General features: G+C 49.4%; 1 protein-coding gene across 3 annotated transcripts in view; it reads left to right on the top strand.

Moving 5' to 3' along the window:
* The window catches only part of LOC118887402 (myosin phosphatase Rho interacting protein), a 125,712-nt gene that overhangs the window by 8,544 nt on the left and 91,594 nt on the right, over positions 1-25,574 (top strand). The window lies entirely within an intron of this gene.

The following is a 25,574-nucleotide window of genomic DNA, read 5'->3' as shown; positions in this document are numbered from 1 at the left end:
CCAGCTGAACCAGAGAAAGAGTCCAGGTCTCCCGGGTGCCATGCTCAGAGCCTGTCTACCTGGGGCTGGCGGGTCTTCCGCTTAGGGACCGCTCTGACCTAGAAATCTGACACAGTCCCACTTTTAGTTTACACGTGCTCAGGTAAGGGACTGGGAGGGTTGAGGGAGGGGGCTTTCAGCTCAGATTTGGGTCTTATGCTCCTTGAGCAACTTACTCAGAATTTAAGAGTCTGCATCCCTCCTCTGAAAACGGGGGCTGCAACAAGACCCATGTCTGTGGGCGCCTGTGAGGATGGTGGAAGTTGCAAGAAATAGCAAGAGTGCCAAATCTGTGAATGCTTGGGTGTGTAGTGGGCGCTCAGTATACGGGGTTCGTTTCGTCAGCACTGACCCAGAGAGGGGAGCCGCCTCTGTGGCGAGGTGCTGTGGGATGGCTGGCCCTCAGACTCTCTTTCTGTCTGCCCTGTGCCCACAGAGCAGGGGCCCAGGCCGCCTCCTCTCCTACGAGCTGCTTGGCATCACCCTAGCAGCTTCCCCGCATCAGCCCCAAGGGATTGGAAGGGCCTTGTGGGTTTGCTTATGTGGGTTTGATTTTCAGAACGTTTAAGTGTAAAGAGTGAACTGATTTTAAGAATTTTTAGAGTATAAGAAGCGAAGAGGCGGGACTTCCCTGGTGGTCCAGTGGTTAAGACTCTGCACTTCCATTGCAGGGGGCACGGGTTCGATCCCTGGTCAGGGAACTAAGATCCCATATGCCGTGCAGCGCAGCCAAAAAAACCCGAAGAGGCCAGGTACCATCAGGCTGAGACTTAACGTTAGAGGCTGTGGGCTGCTCCAGAGGCCAGCAGGCAGCATGACAGCCACCCTTGGGCACCTGCCAAGCCCAGAGAAATGCACAGTGCAAGTCCCGTGAATGGCAGTGGCACATCCCGATTTCAGAAGTCACTTTGCATGGAAGTGTCTGAGTGGCCATCAGCAAGGTGGGAGAGGGTTAAGAGAAGCTGCTTATCCTGCTGGTGTCCCTGGGAGCAGTTGTCTGGGAATCCAAGTGTTCTTGCCTGTGAGCCTGGGGGAAATGGGCAGAGGAGGGTAGAGAGCAGCCTGGGCCTAGTCCTGAATCACTGGGCAGTGAGCAGGAGGTCTGGCCAGGCCCCTTGGTCGCCAGCATTGATTAACTCACATCAGCTGGCAGGTGGGTTCTCTGGCTTCCTCCCCTGCAGCCCCACATCCTTTACAGATCACACACTCTTCCAGGGGGTGGAGCGTTCCGTGGGGTCTAAACAAGCAGATGTGGCTCCTTGCGAGAGCCTGTGAGCAAGCTCTTCTAACAGGCAGATGCCATCTTGGCAGACAGCCCGTTGACTCTCATCCCCACGTCTCCCTTCCCTCCTAGAAACCCTGTGAGCTTAGAGGATCTTCCTGGGAACTGGGCCAGCGAGCTGGCCATGCAGCCTTGTCTGGTGTGGCTTTCTATACTTAAATCGACGGAGCAGTTGACGTGCTCCGAGATTATTTATTGTGGCAGTGGTCAGTGGTGGCATTCATAGCTAACAATTACTGCTGTGTGCCAGGCCACTGTTAACTCATTTATATGTATAACAGCCTTATGAATGAGAGAGATAAGAAAACTGAGATGGAAAGAGGTCCTAGAACTTGCCCGGGGGTGACACAGCAAGTGGCAGAGGTGGGACGCAAACCCAGATAGTCTGACTCGGCCTCCTCCTCCCACTGTTCCCTGTGTGGACCTTGGTGGGCTCAGGTAGGCTTTCTGGACCTTAGGTCTCTAGCTGTGTGTGTCCCTTGGCCCCTCGTGTCCAGGAGCCAGGGGCTGCCCTGCCGGGGGTGTATGTGCTGGGAAGGGTGGGGCTGGAGGATGAGGCTTGGGCTGAACTTGTTAAATTTCTTGTCTCTCTTTTTTTTTCCTTCCATTGGACTCTCCTGTCCTACCTGTTACTTTATAGGAAGCACTGCTTTTTGAGGGACAGGGTGTGACTTTTTCCTGCAAAGCCGTTGACTCAGAAATTTGTCCCCACACACTCTCTAGCATTCCTTCCTTTGCCACGAGTGGCGTCATGTTCCAAAAATCCCGCGGCCATCGGCTCCTTGTCAAGCCCAAACAGGGAAGGGGCTTTTTAAAGTGTCCCTTTCCCCTCTTCCTGCAGCTGCTGCTGTCCAGGGAGGAGCCCTGGGCATGGGCTGGGCTTGCAGGGCATGTGTGTGGGCAGAGGGGTGAGTGGGCAGCTGAGCTGGGGTGTGGGAGAGAGGATGGCCAGCAGGCCGGCGGCCTCGTGCCCTCCCGTCGCCGGGCCTGGGATCTAGTGAGGTCTGTGTGTGGGTTTTTGTTTTTGTTTTTGTTTTTTTGAGGTAAAATTCATGGAACGTAAAGTTAATCACTTTAAAGCATACAGTTCAGGACTTCGCTGGTGGTGCAGTGGTTAAGAATCCGCCTGCCTAATGCAGGGGACGCAGGTTTGAGCCCTGGTTCGGGAAGATCCCACATGCCACGGAGCAACTAAGCCCGTGCGCCACAACTACTGAGCCCGTGCGCCACAACTACTGAAGCCCGCGTGCCTAGAGCCTGTGCTCCACAACAAGAGAAGCCACCGCAGTGAGAAACCCGCACACCACAAGAGCAGCCCCGCTTGTTGCAACTAGAGAAAGCCGGCGTGCAGCAACAAAGACCCAACGCAACCATAAATAAATAAATAAATAAATAAAGTGTACTGTTCAGTTGCGTTTAGCACGTTCACAATATGCTAAATTCACCAGCACTCTGTAATTTAAAACATTTCATTACCCCAAAAGAACACGCCATTACTATTGAGGAGTTAGGCTCCACTCCCTAACCCCCATCCTCAGCAACCACCAATCTGCTTTTCGTCCCTATGGATTTACCTCTTTTGGAAATTTCACCAAAATGGAATTGTAGAAATTGTGACCTTTTGTCTGGCTTTTTGCACCGAGCATGTTTTCAGAGTTCATGTGGTAGCATGAACCTGTGTTCACTGCTTGTTTCTGGCCAAGTATTGCATTATGTGGCATAGTGCATCTTGTTTATCTCTTTGTCTGTAGATGGATCCTTGGGCTGTCCTGCCTTCTGGCTGTTGTGATTAGTGCTGCTTTGAACACCCGCGTGCACACTTCTGTCTAACCCTCCTTTCAGCTCTTCTGGGTGGAAACCAGGGGAGGAATCGTTGGGTCTCGTGGAATTCTGTTGTGAGCTGCGTTGGGAAGCGGCACATCAAGCCAGACCTCAGCACTGCAGACTGTGGGGTGGGCGGGCAGATACGGCGCTGGGCGGGTGGAGGAGCCTGGGATGGGGACCTGGGGTCTGTGGCAGAGGCGCTGAGCCCATGTACAGGGCTGGCCGAGCCACCTGGAGCTCCGCTCCCTTCTGGGGATCAGCCTAGCTGCCGAGAAGGAGCTAAGCTGGGGCTTCAGAGTTGTGGGGAAGGGGGCCGAGGGGGCGTGGGAGCTGAAGGCCAGGCCATGTAGGGAGACACGGTGTACCCCAGGGTGGTGAGGTGCGGGGGAGCTGCTGAGAGCCAGTCTCCGACCAGATCTGGCCTGTTTACTACTCTTATTACCAGTTTTCAAACTTTATTTCTTTAGCCATGGAGCACGGAGCCCCTTGAAATGGAACGCGGAAGTCGCCTATGTGAAGTCCCCGGAGCGGGGGAGGGATGGTTCCCCAGCCGCCTGCACCACCCCATGGTCTGCAGTGGCCCTGAAGCACTGTTTGAAAACCACTGATTGACTCTAACCCTTGCATTAAAATTTGTTAATAGAATGAAATATTTGACACGTACGGAAGAACTTCAGTGGCGTGTGTGTCCAGCATAGGTGCAGCCTTCCTGCTGAACGTTCGAGGTGCTGGTGTTTCTGCTGTGTCAGCCTCCCAGCTGCTGGGATCCAGGGGAGGGGACCACAAGTAGGTGTTGACCCGTTGTTGAGCCCAGCCCCCTCTGCAGACTTCCTCTCCATGCAGAGGCTCGCCTCTCGAGAGGAAGGTCTCCCTGCCCAGATGTGTGCAGGAGTCTTCCAGTTCCAGATGGACCTTAAGGCAGCTGCTGCGGGCAAGTCTGGTATGAGATGCGACCCGTTAAGGTAGTGCTGTTGAGGAGAAAGGACTCCGCGTGGAGACCTGGAGACAGACCTGAAGGCTCGTGTGTTTGGGCTGACAGAGCCAGCGTGTGAACAGGGCCCCGAGAACCAGGAGGGCTGATCTGAGGATGGGCTGGGCTGGGGATGGGGCGGCTGGCTAGGTCAGTGGTTCTCAGACTTTTTGTTTTGGGGCCCCTTTATAAAGCTTTTGATTACTGAGGTCTTCAAAGGGCTTTTGTTTATGTCGGTTACATCCAATGGTATTTACTGTATGAGAAATTAAAATGAGACATTTAAAAATTTTATTAATTCATTTAAAAATAAACCTGTTACATGTTCACATAAATAACAGGTGTATTCTGAAAAATAACTTTTCCAAAACAAAAAAAGTTTTGCTTAGAAGAGTCACATCATTTTACCTTTGCAGATCTCCGTACCATCTATCTTAATGGAAGACAGCTGGATTCTCATATCTTTTGCACATGATCTGTTGTGATATCCTGTCATGTAGCCTCTGGAAAAGCGTATATGCTAGTGAAAGAATGAGTGGAGAAAGGGCAAATGATGACTTAGTATTTTTGTAAAAATAAGTTTTGGCTCATTGACCCCTTAAAAGGGTCTCAGGGTCCCCTTAAAAGGGCCATCCCTTTGAGGAGCACTGGTCTGGCTCAAGCTGGGCCATTTGCTTGAAGGCCCCGAATGCCTCATGGGAGCGGCAGTGAGGACGTCTGTCAGGATGGGCAGAGCCCCAGGCGGTGCTCAGAGTGCTGGGGTGGCAGAGGATGGAGCGGGGGGCATAAGCAGCCGCCCTTGCCTCCTGCTGCCAAGGGCTCTCCGTGGAATAAGTAAGTGTGGGTAAGGCACACGGCATGTGGTGGGGACTCGACGTGACACGCAGGGAATGTTTATTCTGAGGCTTGGAGAAGTTGTTTTGCTGTCACATCTCCCCACTATGCTCTGCAGCTCTCAGGAGGGAGGGGTGGAGATGACCGGAGGTTATAGGCTGGAGCCTGCAGTGCTGGGGCTGGTGCCACTGTGATGTGCGGTGTGAGAGGTGGCTGAGGACTGCAGAGCGGGGCAGGCAGTCCTCCTCGGGCTCTGCCGCTGGTTTGCTCGGCAGCCAGAAGGCAAGATGACCTCACTCTTTTCCCCTAGTGCTGCTTGACACATTCCAAGACCCTGGAGACACAGGGCTGGGGCTTGGGTGGGAAGTCAGGGTGGAGAGGGAGATTCGGATTCCTCGCTCTTGGAGTGACGGTCAGTCGAGTCCTGCGCCCTTGAAGCATGTTGGCGGAAAGGGGATTCAAGAGAGTCTCGGAGGCCCCCAGAGGTCTCAAGTGACACAGTAGGGATTTTTTAATTCTATTTTTGGGGAAGAAGCTTGGATCAACCATCAGAATTTTCCTTGGAGGAGGAAAATCACCTCTTCTCTTTGGGATTAAAGTGCTCCTTAGCCAGGTCCTGCCCCTTGGATTTGGTAGCTGGCAGGAATTTAGATGTCTTTCTTTAAAAAAAATTTTTGGCTGCACCTTGTGACATGTGGGATCTTAGTTCCCCAACCAGGGATCGAACCCGCACCCCCTGCAGTGGAAGCACTGGAAGCGTGGAGTCGTAACCACTGGACACTCAGGGAAGTCCCGGAATTTCAGTGTCTTTAATGTTAGATGAGAAGATATCCCCATAGACTTAGACCGTTTAGTTATACCACAGTTTCTGCTGTGAACTATATTGTGTGGCCTCTGTTCCAGAAAATATTTCTTTGCCCCTTCTTGTCCACTGGTTGCCCCTCCCTGTCCAGCCCGTGTGTGGCCTGCATGTGGAGGTTTCCTTTGTGAGGTTTCCAGCTTGAGCTTGATCTGAGCAGTTGGGGCTGCTGCCCCCCAGTCTGCTTTCAGGGAGCCTCTCAGGACCCCCTTCCAGCACCCCGTTCAACCCTTTTCCCTTTGCAGCTTCTGAGGAGCTAATTGTTCAGACTTCACATGACATGTGGTGTTTACCTCTTTGGTCTCTCCTAAAGGAGTTTTAACAACAGTCACCAAACTTGGATATGAATGTTCACAGCCACCAAAGGGGGGAAACAACCCCAGTGTCATCAATAAACAGATGTGGTCCATCCACACAATGGAATATTATTTGGCCATGAAAAGGAGTGCGGTACAACCGACCACTATAGCATGGATGACGCTCGAAAACATCCGCTCAGTGGGAGAAGCCAGACGCAAAAGACCATGTGTTATCTGATTCCATTCATGTGAAGCGTCCAGACTAGGCAAATCTGTAGAGACATAAAGCAGATTAGTGGTTGCTGGGGACTGGAGGGGGGAGTGTGTGGGGAATGATAGCTAAAGTATACAGGGCTTCTTTTTGGGATAAATTTGATTATGGTGGTGGATGCACTACACACCATTGACTTGTACACTTTTAAATGGGTGAGTTGTATGGTATGTGAATTATATCTCAAAAAAAGTAAGTTATTACAAAAACCCACCAAAACAGTTATTACCCGCACCCTCCCTCCCCCGTTTTTGGTTTGTGCTTGTAATTCACATTTAAAAAAAAATTAATTTATTTATTTTTGGTTGCGTTGGGTTTTCGTTGCTGCCTGTGGGCTTTCTCTAGTTGTGGTGAGCAGGGGCTACTCTTTGTTGCAGTGTGCAGGCTTCTAATTGCAGCAGCTTCTCTTGCTGTGGAGCACGGGCTCTAGGTGCGCGGGCTTCAGTAGTTGAGGCACGCGGGCTCAGTAGGTGTGGCCCACAGGCTGTAGAGTGCAGGCTCAGTAGTTGTGGCGCACGGGCTTCGTTGCTCTGTGGCATGTGGGATCTTCCTGGACCAGGGCTCGAACCCGTGTCCCCTGCATTGGCAGGTAGATTCTTTTTTTTTTTTTTTTTTTTTTTTTAATATTTTATTTATTTATTTGGTTGCTCCGGGTCTTAGTTGCAGCAGGCAGGCTCCTTAGTTGTGGCATGCAAACTCTTAGTTGCAGCATGCATGTGGGATCTAGTTCCCTGACCAGGGATCAAACCCTGGGCCCCCTGCACTGGGAGTGTGGAGTCTTACACACTGCGCCACCAGGGAAGTCCCGGCAGGTGGATTCTTAACCACTGCACCACCAGGGAAGTCCCTATAATTCACATTTTGCCAAACCTTTATTTGACGTCTTTGTTTCCTGTCTTTTTGTCATTTTTGGTTTGACATCTGCTACCCATGAGTAGCTAACACCTCAGATTCTACCTCCGTCCTGCACTCTGTCCCGGTTACCCCAGGCCCCCAGGAGCATGCTGGAGGGGCATGGTGTTGGCCTCGCCCTCTCACACCCACGTGTGCGTGTCTGTGCACGCACAGCTTGGGACTCAGCCGTGGTCAAGTGCGTGGCAGCAGCATGGACGTGTTCTGTGCTGAGAGCAACTGGCGGTCAGATAACATTATCTGGAGCTCGGTTCATTGTTCACCAAGTATTTATTGTCTTTGTCTCCACCCAGTGCTGCTTCTGATTTGGCTGAAGGGTGGGACTTTATCTCGAGGTTTAGAGCTCTGGAGGAGGGGGCCCCGAAGACACCGGGCCTTATGGTATTTTGGGGATGTGCCCTCTCCCCTTGGAACCCCGCGCCATAACATGCTGCCGGGTGGGTGGCGTGAGGCTGTGTGTGAGGCTTGGCGGCCTCTGGAGGGAAGTGTGGGCCTCCGCACATGCCAGCCGGCCTCCCTGTCTCGTGTCCCCCGACCTCCATCTCTGAGGTTGCCTTTGCTCGCTCCTCACGGCGGTCTCTCCCAGATCCCTCCTCTGTGCTCCCTGGTGCTGAGTTCCTTACCCTTAGCTCCACCTTTTGTGTCTTTGTCTCGTTGTGGGTATTCTCAGTGGCTCTGTTGTCTTTGCATCCTGACATTTGGCAGCAAAGATGGGTAAACTGCATTTCTTGTAAGTTTCTTTCTTCTGGGCCACGTGTCCTTGTGTAATTAGTAGGCTCCCTGCTCACTCCCCAGAGTATCCCAGTTTGGATGATAAATGTACAGGGTTACTCTACATTTGAGGCTCTACTTTCACAGCCCGTAGTGCCTGGCCAAGCTGGGTAGGCGGCTCCATGAAGGGTGGTTTGTGGAGGTTCATCCTCTAGTGAACTCCTTACGGGGACCATGCATTGGCGCTACACACAGGCCCCAGGCCTCAGCTGCAGGGATGTCTAGGGGAGGCCCTGAGTGATGTGCTGGTCAGGACTAGACCCCCAAGGAGAGTAACCCACTTGGGGACGTGCATCCTGCTGGGATGGCACCAGCCTTTACTTTTGGGAGTGGCTCACTGATGGGCGGTGTCGAGTGGTTAAAGGCAAGATATGGGGCCAGGTGGCCCTGACTCACACCTGCTTAGACACTGTGGTTTCCTTGTATGTGAAATGGAAGAGTGGCACAGGGTACTTAATGTGAAGTGCCTGGAGCAGTGACCCGCCTCGTAAGCCGTGAGTGTTGGGTGTGGTGACAGTGGGGACAGCTGTGACTAACAGAGCAAACTGATGGGCATTTCAAGCAGACTTCCCACGTGCCCACTCAGAGGGAGTGTGTGTCTTCAGGGCCACATACCTGATGCTTTCCTTTCTCGGAAGCTGGGCTTTCGCCCTAGGTCCTGATCGCATTGAGTTGCATACAGTGGCTGCCCCACGATTGTGCATATCTTCACAGTGGCTGATGGTCCTCTCCTGACTTTCAGAGGCAGATGACAGGCCCTGGACGCTCGTGCTGGCAGGTGGTGCCCATATGGAGGAATGTAGTTTGGGTCTAGAACTGAATGTCTGTAAAGCAATAGGACAGTATTCTCCAGGGCTTGATTGAGACACCTTGGACGAGGCTTAGAGACGAGTTCCAACACAGTTCTGTCCACGTGGCCTTGGGAGGAGAAGCCTGGTGTGGCCTCTTGAGGGATCTGCAGTGATGGCTGACGCTGGTTGGCCCTGACAGGTTTGTTCTAAAAGAGAAGCCCCACGTTCCTGGGGTCTTGGCCCTACTGGCATGTAGAGGTGTGTGCTAACCCAGGTGTGGGTCAGGCAGGTGGGCACAAGCTCCGCTGACAGGCCTCCCTCTGCGGTGTGCTTGGATGAAGTGCTCTTTGGGTGGCCAGGACACAGCGAGGTTTTGGCGGGGGCGAGGCCTCAGACTGACTTGGACATTTGCTCACATTTCCTTTTACTGACTTAACATCTACACATCCCAGAAGAGACAGGCAACCTTGGAATCTCCCATGATTTACAAGCTTGTAAAGATGGCCAGACGGCTGCTACCCAGGCATCGTTTCTCCTTTTGGAATCGAAATGCAGAAAATATTATACATCCTGTTTGCTATGAGTGTGGAAGCGTTTCCACAGAAACTCTTTTGTGGAAAAGAAGGGCAAGGAACCAACCTCAAAACCACAGAAGATATATTAGCTGCAATTTACACACCTTCTGCCCATAGATCTTTCAGTGGATCCTCTACCAAAGGGCCATTTGCCCTCACCTCATGCTTGAGTGCAGCTCCTCAACCCCCCACATCAGGCCCAGAGAAATCTCTGCCCCAGGAATCTCCCCGGAGCTGGGATACTGGCCCCCATAGGTATGGATCCTTCTTCAAGGCTGCTTGGGGATTGTTCTTCTTGAAGAACTTTCATGGGGATGGTCATTGTGCTTGGAGGTTATATGTTCAGCCTTGTGTGCGGGAGCCTGTGTGGGGTTTGCATGCTTTGCCCCTCCCCTCAGAGTCAGGAGTCCTGGGGTCCATCGGGACTGGCCTTGACTACTCTGCAGTCCTTCCCTTCACACTTGGGGTTCATTCTCCTGAGCACTGCTGGCCTCTACACACCAGCTGTGTGCATGGGCCTGAGTAGATGCTGGGATTTATGTCCCTGACTCTCAGGCATTGATTATTCAGTGACTCAGTGTGTGTTTGTGTCTGATGTCATTTAAAAATTTTTTAATGGCAAGGATATATGCATTTTCCTTTTATTGTAGATGATGAAACTGAGATTCACAGCCGTAGCGTCTTGTTCTGGGCTACACAATGATGAAATCAAGGAACCAGGACTTGAACTTGGGCCTCCTGGCTCCCAGACCAGGGTCTTTACACTGACTACCCAGAACTGTTAGGTCACGTTGGTGGAGAGTGCAGTACAGGGGTTCCCTAACCTCGTCTTCTGCCGGGAGTGATCAAGGCTGTATCAGAAGGCGTGCATGCACGGGCAGTCAAACATCTTCCCTTCCTTTTAAAAAATAATATCTCAGGGCTTCCCCGGTGGCGCAGTGGTTGAGAATCCGCCTGCCAATGCAGGGGACACGGGTTTGAGCCCTGGTCCAGGAAGATCCCACATGCCGCAGAGCAACTAAGCCCGTGCACCACAACTACTGAGCCTGTGCTCTAGAGCCCGCGAGCCCTAGAACCGGTGCTCCGCAACAAGAGATGCTACCACCGTGAGAAGCCCGCACACCACAACAAAGAGTAGCCCCCGCTCACTGCAACTAGAGAAAGCCCGCGCGCAGCAATGAAGACCCAACACAACCAAAAATAACTAAAATAAATAAATTAATTAATTAAAACAAAAAATCTGGTAAGTGCTATATAGTAGCATTACTTTACAAAAAATGATGTTAAGTAAACAAACAAAAACCCCCAAGAGTTGTTCATGATCCCAGCAGTGAACACAATAGCTGTTTCCTTGTTGACTCCCAATCTTACTCAGTCCTGCTGCATTTTTAAATCATAGGCCACATTTTCACATCCTGCCTTGGTTGCCTGAAGGAGACATCCCTGGTCCCCTTCACTTGACTGAGTGCCCCTTGGGGACTATATGTGTTTCATGTTTTTATCTCTGATACCTTGAGTGATTGCAGCTTCAGAGCAGCTTGTGGGGAAATTTCTGCTGAATACTTCCAGAGGGCTCTGGTCACCCAGGAGGCAGAGTGAAGCCCCCGGCTCTGGGCGGGGAGCACTGACTTGATGGCGTCCTGTGGGCTCATACTCTAGAGGGTTTCTTGACTTCCTCATAGTTATCTATAATTAATTAATTATAACTGATTGCTGTGTAATATTTTAGAGAGTTGATAGATCAGCATTCATTTAGCCATTGACTTGTTGGACAGCAAGTTGCTCCCAAGTGGTGAGTGGAGCTTTTTGTTGCTCTGTGTTATTTCTTTAGGCTCCGTTTCTGGCTGGTGGGATTCCTGGGGCTGGAGCATGGAAATACCATGGTTCTTGCCACGTGTGGCCACGTGGCTGCTCCCCGAGAGTGCTGGCTTCCCCGCGGTGTTTCTGCCTTTTGTCGAGGCCAGTGTGGCGCACACGGTGTTGCTTGGGGATTGGATTCAGGAGAGGGAGGAAGATGGTTGGAGGTCAGCCTGTCTGCGTGCTCCTCGGCGTGCTGGTTGTCCCTCAGTGTCGGGGGCGGACCGGTTCCTCCTGGTGACCGGGCTCTGAGTGTGGAAGGCAGAGGTGTGGCCCGGGCTCACCCAGCCTTGGCCGGGAGGCCTCACAGCAGCACCCGGAGAACAAGTAGGGAGCAGCTGGGTGACGCCTCAGTGTGTCCACTGACTCATCCCAATCACTCGGCCCTGCTTTGCACTGGGCGCCTCGCTGGGCGAAGGTGTGGAAACGGGAGGGACGGAGAGGGCACGGGGCTGGGAGATGGGTCTTGGGGGCGAGCAGACCGTTGCCAGCAGGATGTGGTGAAGAGCCCTCCACGCAGAGAACTGCTGTGCAAAGCCCAGAGTCCTGAGGTGGTTTTCTTTCCACGGGGAGGTGTAAGTGTAAGAGCAGCTCAGAGCAGGAGGAGCCCCAGGAAGTTCTCAGTAAGCATCTGGCTTTGGGTTGGTTACTGTACTTGAAGGGGGCGTGGGTTTTAAAAATATATGTATTTATTTATTTATTAATTATTTGGCTGCATCGAGTCTTAGTTGTGGCAGGCAGGATCTTCGTTGCAGCATGCGAGGATTCTCTTTAGTTGTGCTGTGTGGGCTCAGTAGTTGCGTTGTGCAAGCTCAGTAGTTGCAGCGCTGAGGCTCTCTAGTTGTGGCATGTGGGCTCTAGAGCGCACGGGCTTAGCTGTCTCGCGGCATGTGGGATCTTAGTTCCCTGACCAGGGGTCGGACCCGTGTCCCCTGCATTGGAAGGCGGATTCTTAAGCACTGGACCACCAGGGAAGATCCAGGCGTGGGATTTTTTTTTTTTTTTTAAATTATTTAGGTTGCACTGGGTCTTAGTTGCGGCAGGCGGGCTCCTTAGTTGCGGTTCGCTGGCTCCTTAGTTGCGGCACATGGGCTCCTTAGTTGCGGCTCAGCAGCTCCTTAGTTGTGGCATGCGAACTCTTAGTTGTGGCATGCATGTGAGATCTAGTTCCCTGACCAGGGACTGAACCCATGCCCCCTGCATTGGGAGCGTGGAGTCTTATCCACTGGACTACCAGGAAAATCCCCTGGGCATGGGATTTTGAGGGGACCTGCACAGGGGACAGGGGATTACCCTAGTCCGTGGAGTAGAGGTGTTTGTGTCGGGGGGTCAACTTTGGAAGTGAGGGTCCCCAGACTGTAGAGCGCCTTTAGGATGATGGGGTGTTAGCAGGGGGTCGGAAGGTGGTGCCCACATTTCTGCAGGGGTAGTTTTGGGTGCTCCCTCTATGGTGCCATACTGTGTGATGTGTCTGACTGCCTTTCTCAATGCCCTCTGCACTCTGAGGGTGGGTGAATCTGAGGGGACAGAAAAGTGAGCTTCACCACCTGGCAGAAATCTGTCACTGACGTCTGCTCTCTTCGAGCCTCAGATGGGCACGGTGAAACTGAGAGCCGAGCATGTAATGTTCTGGACGCCTTGGAGCTGGTTGTGATTGGGCAGCTGTGTCCAGAGGCCTGGATGTGTCTGGGAGGTGTCCGTGTGGCAGCTTCACCACGCTGTGTAAAGCCAGCCAGGGTGTTTGCTCCTTCCCCTGCCTGCAGCCCGCCCACTTGGCCTGAGTCGAGACATCAGGCTGTCCTTGATGCAACGCAGATCTGCCTGAGGAGGGTGGCGAGGGGGAAAGGGGCTGAAGAACCTCGCCATGGTCAAGTCCACAGGCCTCAGAGAAGGTGTATGCATGTGTGCCTGTGGCCTCAGGAGAAGCTGGTGGAAAGGCCAGTGGAGCTCATGCAGCACAGCTGAGGGCCATGCAGGGCCGCCTTGCCTGGGCATGACCCCTCTGGACTGCAGAGGCTTTTGTGGCTGGAGCCTCTGTGCTCTGGGGCTGCGATGGGTCCCCTTCCAGGGGTAAACGCTCGTATGTGGGTGCAGGGAGTATTCTGAAGTAACAGGGTTTTTTTTTGTTTGAATTTTATTGTATTTTTTATACAGTAGGTTCTTATTAGTTATCTGTTTTGTACATATTAGCATACGTATGTCAATCCCAGTCTCCCAATTCATCCCCCCAACACTTTCCTTCCTTGGTGTCCATACGTTTGTTCTCTACATCTGTGTCACAATTTCTGCCTTGCAGACTGGTTCATCTGTACCATTTTTCTAGATTCCCCATATATGTGTTAATATACGATATTTGTTTCTCTCTTTCAGACTTACTTCACTCTGTATGACAGTCCATCCACGTCTTTATGAATGACCCAATTTCGTTCCTTTTTATGGCTGAGTAATATTCCATTGTATATATGTACCACATCTTCTTTATCCATTCGTCTGTCAGTGGGCATTTAGGTTGCTTCCATGACCTGGCTACTGTAAATAGTGCTGCAATGAACATTGGGGTGCATGTGTCTTTTTGAATTACAATTTTCTCTGGATATATGCCCAGTAGTGGGATTGCTGGGTCATGTGGTAATTCTATTTTTAGTTTTTTAAGGAACCTCCATACTCTTCTCCGTAGTGGCTGTATCAATTTACATTCCCACCAACAGTGCAAGAGGATTCCCTTTTCTCCACACCCTCTCCAGCATTTGTTGTTTGTAGATTTTTAAAAATATATATATATATTTTTTTGTTTTATTTATTTATTTTTGGCTGCATTGGATCTTCATTGCGGTACATGGGCTTCTCAGTGCAGTGGCTTCTCTTGTTGCAGAGCACGGGCTGTAGGCACACGGGCTTCAGTAGTTGTGGCGCATGGACTTCAGTAGTTGTGGCTTGCGGGCTCTAGAGCACAGGCTCAGTAGTTGTGGCGCACGGGCTTAGTTGCTCCGCGGCATATGGGATCTTCCCGGACCAGGGCTCGAACCCGTGTCCCCTGCATTGGCAGGAGGATTCTTTTTTTTTTTTTTTTTTAAATTTTATTTATTTATTTATTTATGGCTGTGTTGGGTCTTCGTTTCTGCACGAGGGCTTTCTCCAGTTGCGGAGAGCGGGGGCCACTCTTCATCGCGGTGCGCGGGCCTCTCACTATCACGGCCTCTCTTGTTGTGGAGCACAGGCTCCGGATGCACAGCCTCAGCAATTGTGGCTCACGGGCCCAGTTGCTCCGCGGCATGTGGGATCTTCCCAGACCAGGGCTCGAACCCGTGTCCCCTGCATCGTCAGGCAGATTCTCAACCACTGCGCCACCAGGGAAGCCCGGCAGGAGGATTCTTAACCACTGCGCCACCAGGGAAGCCCTGTAGATTTTTTTTTAATTAAACTTTTTATTTTGAGATAATTGTAGTTTTGTGTGCAGTTTTAAGATAAAATCCAGAGAGATCCTGTGTACTCTTTCCCCAGTTTTCCCCCACTGGTAACATCTTGTAAAGTTATAGCACAATGTCACGGTCAGCAGGATCTCGACATCCCTGCAGTCAAGATGCAGGGCGCTTGCATCCCCGCAGGGTCCCTCACAACCACATGTCCTGCACCTCCCACCCCTGTTGCCTCCTTAACTCCTGGCAGCCGCAAATCTGTTCTCCGTTTCTAGAGATTCCACATTTCAAGAATGTCATGTCCGTGGAATCATACATCATGTAACCTTTCAGGATTGACTTTTTTCACTCATCCTAATTCTCTGGAGATTCATCCAGGTTGTGTGTATCACCAGTTGTTTCCTTTTTATTGCTTACTAGTATTCTATGGTGTACCCGGCTTAACCACTCATTCGCTGAAGGACATCTGCATTGCTTCCAGGGTTTTTTTTGGCCTTCACAGATAAAGCTGCAGTAGCCACTCATGTACAGTTTTTGTGTGAGTGTAAGCTTTTATTTCTCTGGAATAAATGCCCAGGAATGAGGTTCCTGGATTATGTTGTAGTTGCATGTTTAGTTTTTAAAGAACCTGCTAAACTGTTTTTCAGAGTGGCTGTACCATTTTATATTCCCTCCAACAACATATGAGTTTCTCCACATCCTTGTCAGCATTTGGTGTTGTCACCATTTTTAATTTTAGTCATTCTGATAGGTGTGTAGTAGTATCTCATGTGTGTTTTTTTTAAAATAAATTTATTTATTTATTTTTGACTGCGTTGGGTCTTTGTGGCTGCGCGCAGGCCTTCTCTAGTTGTGGCGAGCGGGGGCTACTCTTCGTTGAGGTACGCAGGCAGAGCACGGGCTCTAGGCGTGCGGGCTTCAGTAGTTGTGGCATGCGGGCTCAGTAGTTGTAGCTCGTGAGCTCTAGAGCGCAGGCTCAGTAGTTGAGGTGCACGGGCTTAGTTGCTCTGTGGCATGTGGGATTTTCCTGGACCAGGGCTTGAACCCGTGTCCCCTGCATTGGCAGGCGGATTCTTAACCACTGCACCACCAGGGAAGTCCCTCTCATGTGGTTTTAATTTGCATTTCCCTAATAGCTAATGATGTTGAACATCTTTTCATGTATTTATTTGCCATATGTGTATCTTCTGTGAAATATCTTTTCATGTCTTTTGCCCATGTTCTAATTGGGTTGTTTGGTTTTTTTTATTATTGAGTTTTGAGAGGTCTTTATATATTCTAGATACTAATCCTTTGTTAGATATGTGGTTTGCAAATATTTTATCCCACTCTTATTTTTTCACCCTCCTAGTAGGGCCTTTTGTAAAACAAATATTTTAAATTTTAATGTGGTCCAATTTGCCAATTTAAGTGTGTGTTCCATTTTGAGTTAATTTTTGTGTAAGATTGAGCTTTATTTCTTTTTTGCCTATGGATGTCCAGTTGCTACAGTACCGTTTGTTGAAAGACTGTCACTCCTCCCCTGAATTTTTTAGCACCTTCGTTTTTGTTTTTGGTGGGGGTGCCTCGCTGTGCAGCACGTGGGATCTCAGTTCCTCAACCAGGGATCAAACCTGTGCCCCTGCAGTGGACGCATGGAGTCTCTTTTTTAAAAAAAAATATTTATTTTTTTATTTGGTTGCACCAGGTCTTAGTTGTGGCATGCGGGATCTGGTTCTCTGACCAGGGATCGAACCTGGGCCCCCTGCATTGGGAGTGCGGAGTCTTAACCACTGGACCACCAGGGAAGTCCCTTTTAGCACCTTTGCTCAAAGTTAAATTGGACACATTTGTGTGGGTCTATTTCTGGGTTTTCCACTCTGTTCCATTAATCTGTGTGTCTAACTTTCCATTAATACCACAGCCTTGATTACTGTGGATATATAATAAATCTTATAATCAGGTAGATGGATTCCTCCCTCTTTCTTCTTCTTTTTAATTAAAAATAGTTCCTTTGCCTTTCCATATACATTTTAGAATAATCTTGTCTGTATCTGCAAAAAAGTCTTCGTGAGCTTTTGTTAGTAATTGAATTAAGCTTATGTATCAATTTGGGGAGAATTGACAGTTTGGAATCTTCCAGTCTGTGAACACAGTATGTCTCTCCCATTTATTTAGGTCTTCTTTGATTTTTCATCAGCATTGTGTAGTTTTCAGCATGCAAGTCCCGTACATGCTTTGTTAGATTTACACCTAAGTATTTCACTTTTTTTAACAATTGCAAGTGGTATTTAATTTTTAATTTTGGCGTCCACATATTCATTGCTAATACATAGAAATACAGTAGATTTTCATATACCGATCTTATATACTATAACCTGTTGAACTCACTAGTTCTAAGAGTTCTTTTTTTAAAATAGATTCCTTGTGATTTTCTACATAGACAGTTGTGTCATCTGTAAATACTTTATTACTTCTTCCCAATCTGTGGATCTTTTATTTCCTTTCCTTGCCTCATTGCACTGGCTAGATATTCTAGCACTGTGTGGAATAAGAGTTCTGAGAATGGACAACATTGCCTAGTTTCTGATCTTAGAGGGGAAGCATTTAGTCTTTCACCATTAGGTATAATGTCAGCCCTAGGTTTTTTGTAGATGCTCTCTGTCAGTTGAGGAAGTTCCCTTCTATTTCTACTTTTCTGAGAGGTTTTGTTGTTCTTGTTTTTTAAATGAATGGGTGTTGAATTTTGTCAAATGCTTTTTCTTTTTTTTTTTTTTTTTCCAAATGCTTTTTCTGCATTAATTGATGTGACCACAGAGTTTTTCTTCTTCAGCCTGTTATTATGGTGGATAACACTGATTGATTTTTAAATAGTAAACCAGCCTTGCATCCCTGGAATAAACCCCACTTGGTCACGGTATATAATTCTTTAAATATATTGCGGACTTCTGTTTGCTAATTCTTTGTTGATTTTTGCATCTATACTCATGAGGGATATTGGTCCATAGTTGTTCTTTTTTGTCCTCTTTTTTGGAACCGTGTCTGATTGTGATATCTAGTTAATACTGTCTTCATAAAATGAATTGGGAAGTGTTTCTTACTTTTTCTTTTTCTGGAAAAGACTGTGTAGAATTGGTGTTAATTCTTCTTTAGACATTTGGTAGAATTCTCCAATAAAACCCTCTGAGCCTGGAGATTTCTTTTTTGGGGAATTTTAAAATTACATACTTAGTTTCTTTAATAGTTATAGGGTCATTCAAATTGTCTATGTTTTTTGAGAAGTTGGTCCGTTTCATCTAAGTTATCAAGTTAAAATTTGTGGAATTGTTTGTAATAGTCCTTCGTTATCTTTTTTTTTTTTTAATAAATTTACTTATTTATTTTTGGCTGCATTGGGTCTTCATTGCTACACGAGGGCTTTCTCTAGTTGGGGCAAGTGGGTGCTACTCTTCGTTGCAGTGCGCAGGCTTCTCACTGTGGTGGCTTCTCTCGTTGCAGAGCACGGGCTCTAGGCACGTGGACTTCAGTAGTTGTGGCACATGGGCTCAGTAGTTGTGGCTCACGGGTTCTAGGCGCACGGGCTCAGTAGTTGTGGCGCATGGGCTTAGTTGCTCTGTGGTATGTGGGATCTTCCCGGACCAGGGCTCGAACCCGTGTCCCCTGCATTGGCAGGCGGATTCTTAACCACTGTGCCACCAGGGAAACCCCTCTTTGATTTTTATTTCTCTTCCTGCTTGATCTTTTTGGGTTTTTTTAGAATTTCATTTTTTTTTTTACGATAAATTTCAAGATTTATCTACGGTGATTTTTTCAGTATAGATTTTTTTTTAGTGGCTGTTCTAGGAGTTTCATTGTATATACATAACTTACCACGGTCTGTTGGTGGTATCATTTTACCAGTGCAAGTAAAGGGAGTACCTCCCTTTATCTCCTTTTACCATTCCCTATGTGAGTGTCTTAAATATTTCCTCTACATGATTCAGAACTACATTAGATAGTGTTATAATTTTTGCTTTGTTCATCAAGCATAATCTAGAAAACTCAAGGAAAGCCTGGTTTCAGGTAGTTTTGCTTACTGTGTTTCCTGCTTCCTTTATGATGATCCAGGTTTCCTTCTTTTATCATTTCCTTTCTGTTTAAAGAACTTCCTGTAACCGTTTTTTAAGTGTAGGTCTGCTAACTATTTCTCTTAGTTTTCCTTCATCTGAGAATGTCTTGATTTCCCTTTTGTTCCTGAAAAGATATTTTTATTGGTTACAGGATTCTGGGTTGACAGTTGTTTTCTTTTAGCACCTGGAAGGTATTGTGCTACTTCCCTCTGGCCTTCATGGTTTAGTCCAGGTCATTATATTTGGTTTCTCCTATCCAAACCCTGTTGTTTTTCTCTGGCTACTTTCAAGATTTTTTCTTGGGCTTTAGTTTTCAGAAATTTAATTTTAATGTGTCTTGGTGTGGATTTTTTTGGATTTACCCTTTGGAGTTCACTCAGCTTCTTGAATTTATAGGTTACCATTCTTGCCAAGTTTGGGAAGTTTTCAGTATTCTCTCTCTGAGTGTATTTCTACCCTACCCTTCTCTCCTTCCAGGACTCTGATGACACAAATGTTAGATCTTTTGTTATAGTCCCACAGGTCCCTGAGACTCTGTTCTTCTCTTATTTATTTTTTTCAGTCTGTTTTCTCTCTGTTATTTGATTGGGTAATTTCTGTGCTTTTGTCTTCCAGCTCACTGATTCATTCCATGGTTCCCGTCATTCTGCTGTTGAGCCCATCCATTGAACTTTTAATTTCAGTTATTGTATTTTTCAGTTTCAGAATTTCCATCTGGCTCTTATAGCTTCTGTTTCTTTGCTCAGGCTATCTGTGTTTTTTGTTTATTCCAAGCATGTTCATAATTTCTTGTTGAACCATTTAGCATGGCTGTTTTAAATCTTCATCAGATAATTGTGACATGCCTGTCACCTCGGTGTTGGCATCTGTCTTCGTTCATTCAGTTTGCAACCTTCCTGGTTCTTGGTATCGTGGTGATTTTTCAGTTGAAACCTGGACATTTCTGTGTCACGTTAGCTGACTCTGGGTTGTGTTTGACCCTTCCTTCTCTTTCGGTCGGCTTTTTCCAACGCTGCTGCAGCAGGGGAAGCAGGGCTGCTGCCTGTTACTTTTAGGTGGAGGTAGAAGTCTGGCTCCTCACTTGGGCCCCATTGATACTTGAGGCAGGAGACCCCTTGTTACTGCCGCAGGGTGTGGGGTTCAGCTCCCCAGGTGTCCTCCTCTGACATTGCCCCAGGAGGGAGAGGGAGGAGACCTGTTACTGCTGGGTGGGGCTGAAAGTCCCAGCTCCCTGCCTGACTGCCTGACACCTCCCTGGTAGGGGTGCTGGGGCGCCTCTTAGCCGGCAAGGGGGGAAGTCTGGCTTCTGCTGGTGGGGGTGAGGGTGTGGCTGTGTCTGTTCTTTGGTGTCCGGCTGGAGTAGGACGGTTATTGTCTAAGAGTTCTCTGTTTTGCCAAGTTGTTCTTCCCCGGTTCTTCGGCCAGATAGGGACTTTACTTGGGCTTCTGATTTTTGGTCTGCGCCCTTTGGCACTCCCAGGTTGCCCCTCCTCCAGACTCCAGTCTGGGACAGTGAGGCAAAAAGAAACCCGGGGCGCACACCTCTGTGTGGTTCCTCGGGTCCAGAGGTTCCCGGCCCCTCTGCCTTCTACTCTCCACCTTTTCGAGTCTTCTTAGGTTTGTCTTATATACAGCGTCCAGGGTTTTATTTGTACTTAGTGGGAGGCATAGGGAACATTACATCTACCCCATCTTGAAGCAGAAATTTCCAGTGACCATTTTCAGAAGGGCTTTGGGCTGAGGAGAATGCCCAGGCCACCAGCAGTCTCTTCCTAGAGATCAGCCGGAAGCGTAGCCTCTGGTTTATTGGGTTTGCGGGGCATGGCTGAGTTTAATCGGAAGGGAAGAGGCTCAGCGGGTGCTCTCAGCTGGTGACTTTTGCACAGGTCTGGTGCTTCTTCCCAGGTGGCCTGCCTGAAACAGAACTCAGTCCCATCTTTTGGGTCCTCAGTGTTGACAAGAGTTACCTGCTTCTCCTTTCCCCGCCGCCCCCTTAAAGTAAAACCCCAGCTACCCAGCCAGAAAACAGCAGCAGAACTACGTACCATTAAGAGTTTCTAGAGCCCACTTCCTGTGCCAGCCGCCTTTGGGGTTGCCACAGTTCGTACGTCAGGTTATTGGGGGGCTCCCAGGAAGAGGGTGCCTTCGGGCCTTTCAGAGGCCCCGCCCCGCCCCAGAAGAGATGAGGCAAGAGAGGGAGGAATGCTGCCCTCCAAAACCTCTGTCTGCTTGTGAGCCTGTCCCATGGGGACAGAGGCTGTGGTGGGTGTTTCTGGACTCCCTGGCATGGCTGGGTCTGCTGTTGCCATTTTTAGACAGTCTGAGAAATAGTGGGAGCAGCAGCACCTCTGGGGCGCCCTTCCATGCCTGTGGGGTTACCTGAGAGAGCGGGGTGTCCTGGTGTGTGGCTCTCCAGGCCTGTGGACGGGGTTCCAGGCGCTGATGAGTTGGAGGAGGGCGGCAGCCGAGCCGCTCTGCACTGGTGGACGGGCCCCTGCCTCTGTCTTCACTGTAGCTGTGCCCGTGCCAGCGAGTCCTCTCCGCCCCAGGCCGCCCTCCTCCTCACAGGTTGTTTGTTCCCTGTTTGCTTGCTTGCTTGGATGGCAGTGCAGGGTGGCAGGTACCTTCCTGCCCCCTGACGACCCTAGCGTTGCGCATGGGACATCTGGAGGTTCTCGTTGTCACCCAGCTGTGGACGCCAAGTCTGCCCTGTTAGCCCTTTGCCCCACTCCCGGCCCCAGCAGACCTGAGCTGCTGCCTTGTGCTTCCCTCTGGACGCTGTCTAGCTTGTTCTAGCTCGCTTCCTACAAACCAGGGGACCACCTCATTGTCCTTGGAAACTTTTGTCCCTGTCTCTTTGACTGAAGTTTCCCCAATCTGGCTGGGCGGCGGGGGGGGTGGGCGCAGAGCACAGAGTCACTTGAAAACTTACGTAGTGAATCCCTGCCCCCCCTCCCCCTCCCCCCCCCCCTTTCCCTAGACTTGGCTTTCTTAGCTTAGACTTGACTTTTCTTGGCTTTGGGAGAAGGACTCATTAGTTTACATTTCCTGTGGACTGTGAACCCATGAAGGTAGGAGCAGTTTCTTATTTATCTCTGCTTCCCCACTGCCTTACATAGGCCTTCGTAAGTGTTTTTTTTTAAACAACTTTTTTTTTTTTATAAATAATTCTTTATTTTATTTATTTATTTATGGCTGTGTTGGGTCTTCGTTTCTGTGCGAGGGCTTTCTCTAGTTGCGGCAAGCGGGGGCCACTCTTCATCGCGGTGCGCGGGCCTCTCACTATTGCGGCCTCTCTTGTTGCGGAGCACAGGCTCCAGATGCGCAGGCTCAGTAGTTGTGGCTCACGGGCCTAGTTGCTCCGCGGCATGTGGGATCTTCCCAGACCAGGGCTCGAACCTGTGTCCCCTGCATTGGCAGGCGGATTTTTAACCACTGCACCACCAGGGAAGCCCTAAACAGCTTTATTGAGATAATTCTTCACATACCATATACAATTGACCTATTTAAAGTGTACAATTTGATGGTTTTAGTATACTCCCAGAGATGTGCAACTATCATCACAATCAATTTTAGAATGCTTTCATCTTCCCCAAAAGAAACCCTGTAGCTGTCACTCCCCACAATCCTTCCATCCCCTCTGCCCTGGGCAGCCCCCCCCGTCTGCCTTCTGTCACTATGGATTTGCCTTGGTAAATGCTCTTGTGGAACGTTACCCACTTCCCAGGCTGCTTAGAGCACTTGTTTCTTGCCCTGTGCCCTCTACTGGCCCAGCCTTCCCACCTTTTAGGACGACCTGCCCACCTGAGATGGGTCCCCTTTGGGGTGATCCGTATATGGAAGTCATGGCCAGGTGAGGTGGATGCTGGCAGGCTCCCCGAGTAGATGTTGGTTGAGTGAATAACGGTGCTGATTTCGGGCCAGGTTCTGAGGGACTTGTGCCAGTCGCAGGTCTCCCACTGCCCCTTTTGAGGAAAGGACAGGTAGGTGTAGCTGATAACGTGATGTCGCCCCAAAGCCCTGCAGCCAGAAACGAGGAGGGTGATGTGCGATCAAAGCCAGACAGAAACGGAGGAGACACGGCCTTGGGGTCTAGCCTCCTGATTTTACAGGTCAGGGAACTGCAGGCCCAGCGGCCATGTGGGGGAGTCACCTGGCCGGGGTACACACGGGGTCGTCCCCCAGCACTGACCTCTCCATCCTGTGTGCAGAGAGAGGCCAAGTGTGCTCGCATGCCTGGGGGATGGCTGGGTGCCGCTGGTGTTTGCTGAGAAAACAGACCTCTGTTCTCTTTGCTTCTGCTTTCCCAGGCAGCGTGTCATTCCACACACCCCATGGTCCTCCTGAGCCGTGTCCCTCTAACTCTCGGTCCCCTGCCAGCACCCACTCCCCGGTTGCTTTCTTCCTTTTTTTTTTTAAATGTTTTTTCCTGCCTATAGACATTAATATATCTTTTTAAAAAAATTAATTTGTTTATTTATTTATTTATTTATGGCTGTGTTGGGTCTTCATTGCTGCGTGTGGGCTTTCTCTAGTCGCAGCGTGCGGGGGCTACCCTTTGCAGTGCGCAGGCTTCTCACTGCTGTGACTTTTCTTTGTTGTGGAGCACGGGCTCTAGGCGTGTGGGCTTCAGTAGTTGTGGCATGTGGGCTCAGTAGTTGTGGCGCACGGGCTTAGCTGCTCCGCGGCATGCGGGATCTTCCCGGACCAGGGCTCGAACCCGTGTCCCCTGTGCTGGCAGGCGGATTCTTAACCGCTGCGCCACCAGGGAAGTACCCCCATGTTTCATCAATGCCAGTCTCGCTTCTTTCCTTCAGCCCACTCCATACCCCTTGCCCGAAGCCCTTCTTTCTGTTCACAGGGAAAAGCCAGTGCTTCCCCTGGGGGCCTGAGGACCCTGCAGAAGCCAAGAAAAGAGGCTCACCCCCCCCCCCATGCTCTGTGACCTCTGGCAAGTGACCTTCCCTCTGTGAGTCACAGACTACACAGCTTTTCAAAATGAGGTGGTGTGACAGGGCCTCCCAATTTGGAAATGTTGAATAAAAAGCATGCTAAGAGGACCCCTAGGGCTTACCCGGAAATAGTCTGTGTGTGTAAATAGCAGGCAGAGGGTTTGGGCTTTAATTTGTGTTGCTGCCCTCCAAAGGACAGTGGACACACTGGCCTGGTTGTGCCTTTCCCAGCCCTTTCTCAGGAGCTGGGTATGGCTAAAAAAAGGGAGGTGGAGTCTGAGTGTCTGTCTTTATCTTTTAGCTCCTGTTGAACTCCTACTGCCAGTGTCTGGGGGGGGCGGGGGGACGCTTTGGATATAAAAAATATAAAAATAGCCAGCATTTCTTAAGTACTTTTAGGCCACACGCTGTGCTCAGGTTTGTTTTTTTTTTTTTCCTCATGCAATTTTTGAGATAATTCATATACCATAAAATTCACTCTTTTAAAAAATATATTTATTTATTTCTTTACTTACTTGCTTATTTTGGCTGCTCCGGGTCTTAGTTGCAGCACGTGGACTCCTAGTTGTGGCATGCATGCGAGATCTAGTTCCCTGACCAGGGATGGAACCTGGCCCCCCTGCATTGGGAGTGCGGAGTCTTACCCACTGGACCACCAGGGAAGTCCCAAAATTCACTCGTTTAAAGCATACGATTTAGTAATTTTTAGCATACTCACAAGTTCATGCAACTGACTCCACTGTCTAATTCGAGAACATTTTCATCACCCCCAAAGAAACCCCATACCTGTTAGCAGCCACTCCCCATTTCCTGCTCCCTCCACATCCTGGCTACCACTCATCTGCTTTCTGCTTCTATGGATTTCCTTATTTTGGACCTTTCATATAACTGGAATCATGCAGTTTGTGGTTTTGTCTGTCTTCTTTCACTTAAAGCATAACGTCTTTTAAGTGAAAGGTTCAACAATGTTGTAGCGTGTCAGTACTTCATGCCTTTTTATTTCTGAATGACATTACATTGTTTGGATGGACCACATTTTCTTTATCCATTCATCTGCTATGGACATTGGGGTTGTTTCTACCTTCCGGCTATTGTGTATAGTGCTGCTGTGAACGGCACATGTCCAAGTTTTTGCTTGAGCACCTGCTTCCAGTTTTCTTGGGGTTGTATATACCTAGGAGTGGAATTCTGGGTCATAGGGATATCTAAGTTTAACCTTTTGAGGAACTGCCAGACTCTTTTCCCCAGTGGCCGCACTGTTTTGCATTCCTGTGCTGGGCTGTGTTTTACTTGGATTGTCTCTTCAGTCCTCACATAAGATTCATGAGGTGTAGATATAATTATCATCACTCTCACCTTTCAAACGGGAAGATAGAAACTCGAAGGGTTTCCAGCCCAAGGTCATACAACCAGCGAGTTGATGATTCTTTGGCCAGTGCTAATGATGATCGCTAAAGCAGGGTCTCTGCTCCCAGGCCCTGTTCTGTACCATCAGGATGAGGGGCTTTGACTGTGCTGGTCACATGATATCCCTAGTGCCTGCACATATTGGCACTCGCATGGTTATGAAGAAAATGCCATTTTCCCCTGATCCTGGTGGCTTGATCAGAAACTTGAGGGGAGGTATCTGTTTCCTAGGAGTTCCTGTATTCTCCGGTGTTTCAGACTCCTGCTGGGTTTGCATTCTCCTCCCCACACCAGATGCTGCAGACCTGCCAGGAGGCTCTCCAACATCTCTCTTGGCAGCTTGGCCTGGGGCTGGGGAATGGGATGCACGGAGTGTGTGGAGCAGAGGTGGATTCTTTTTCCAGCGAGCGCTTGTCAGCTTGTCATT

Source organism: Balaenoptera musculus, chromosome 20 (genome assembly GCF_009873245.2).
Source record: "Balaenoptera musculus isolate JJ_BM4_2016_0621 chromosome 20, mBalMus1.pri.v3, whole genome shotgun sequence".
Classification (NCBI taxonomy): Eukaryota; Metazoa; Chordata; class Mammalia; order Artiodactyla; family Balaenopteridae; genus Balaenoptera; species Balaenoptera musculus.
This window is presented reverse-complemented; position numbering and strand designations above follow the sequence as displayed.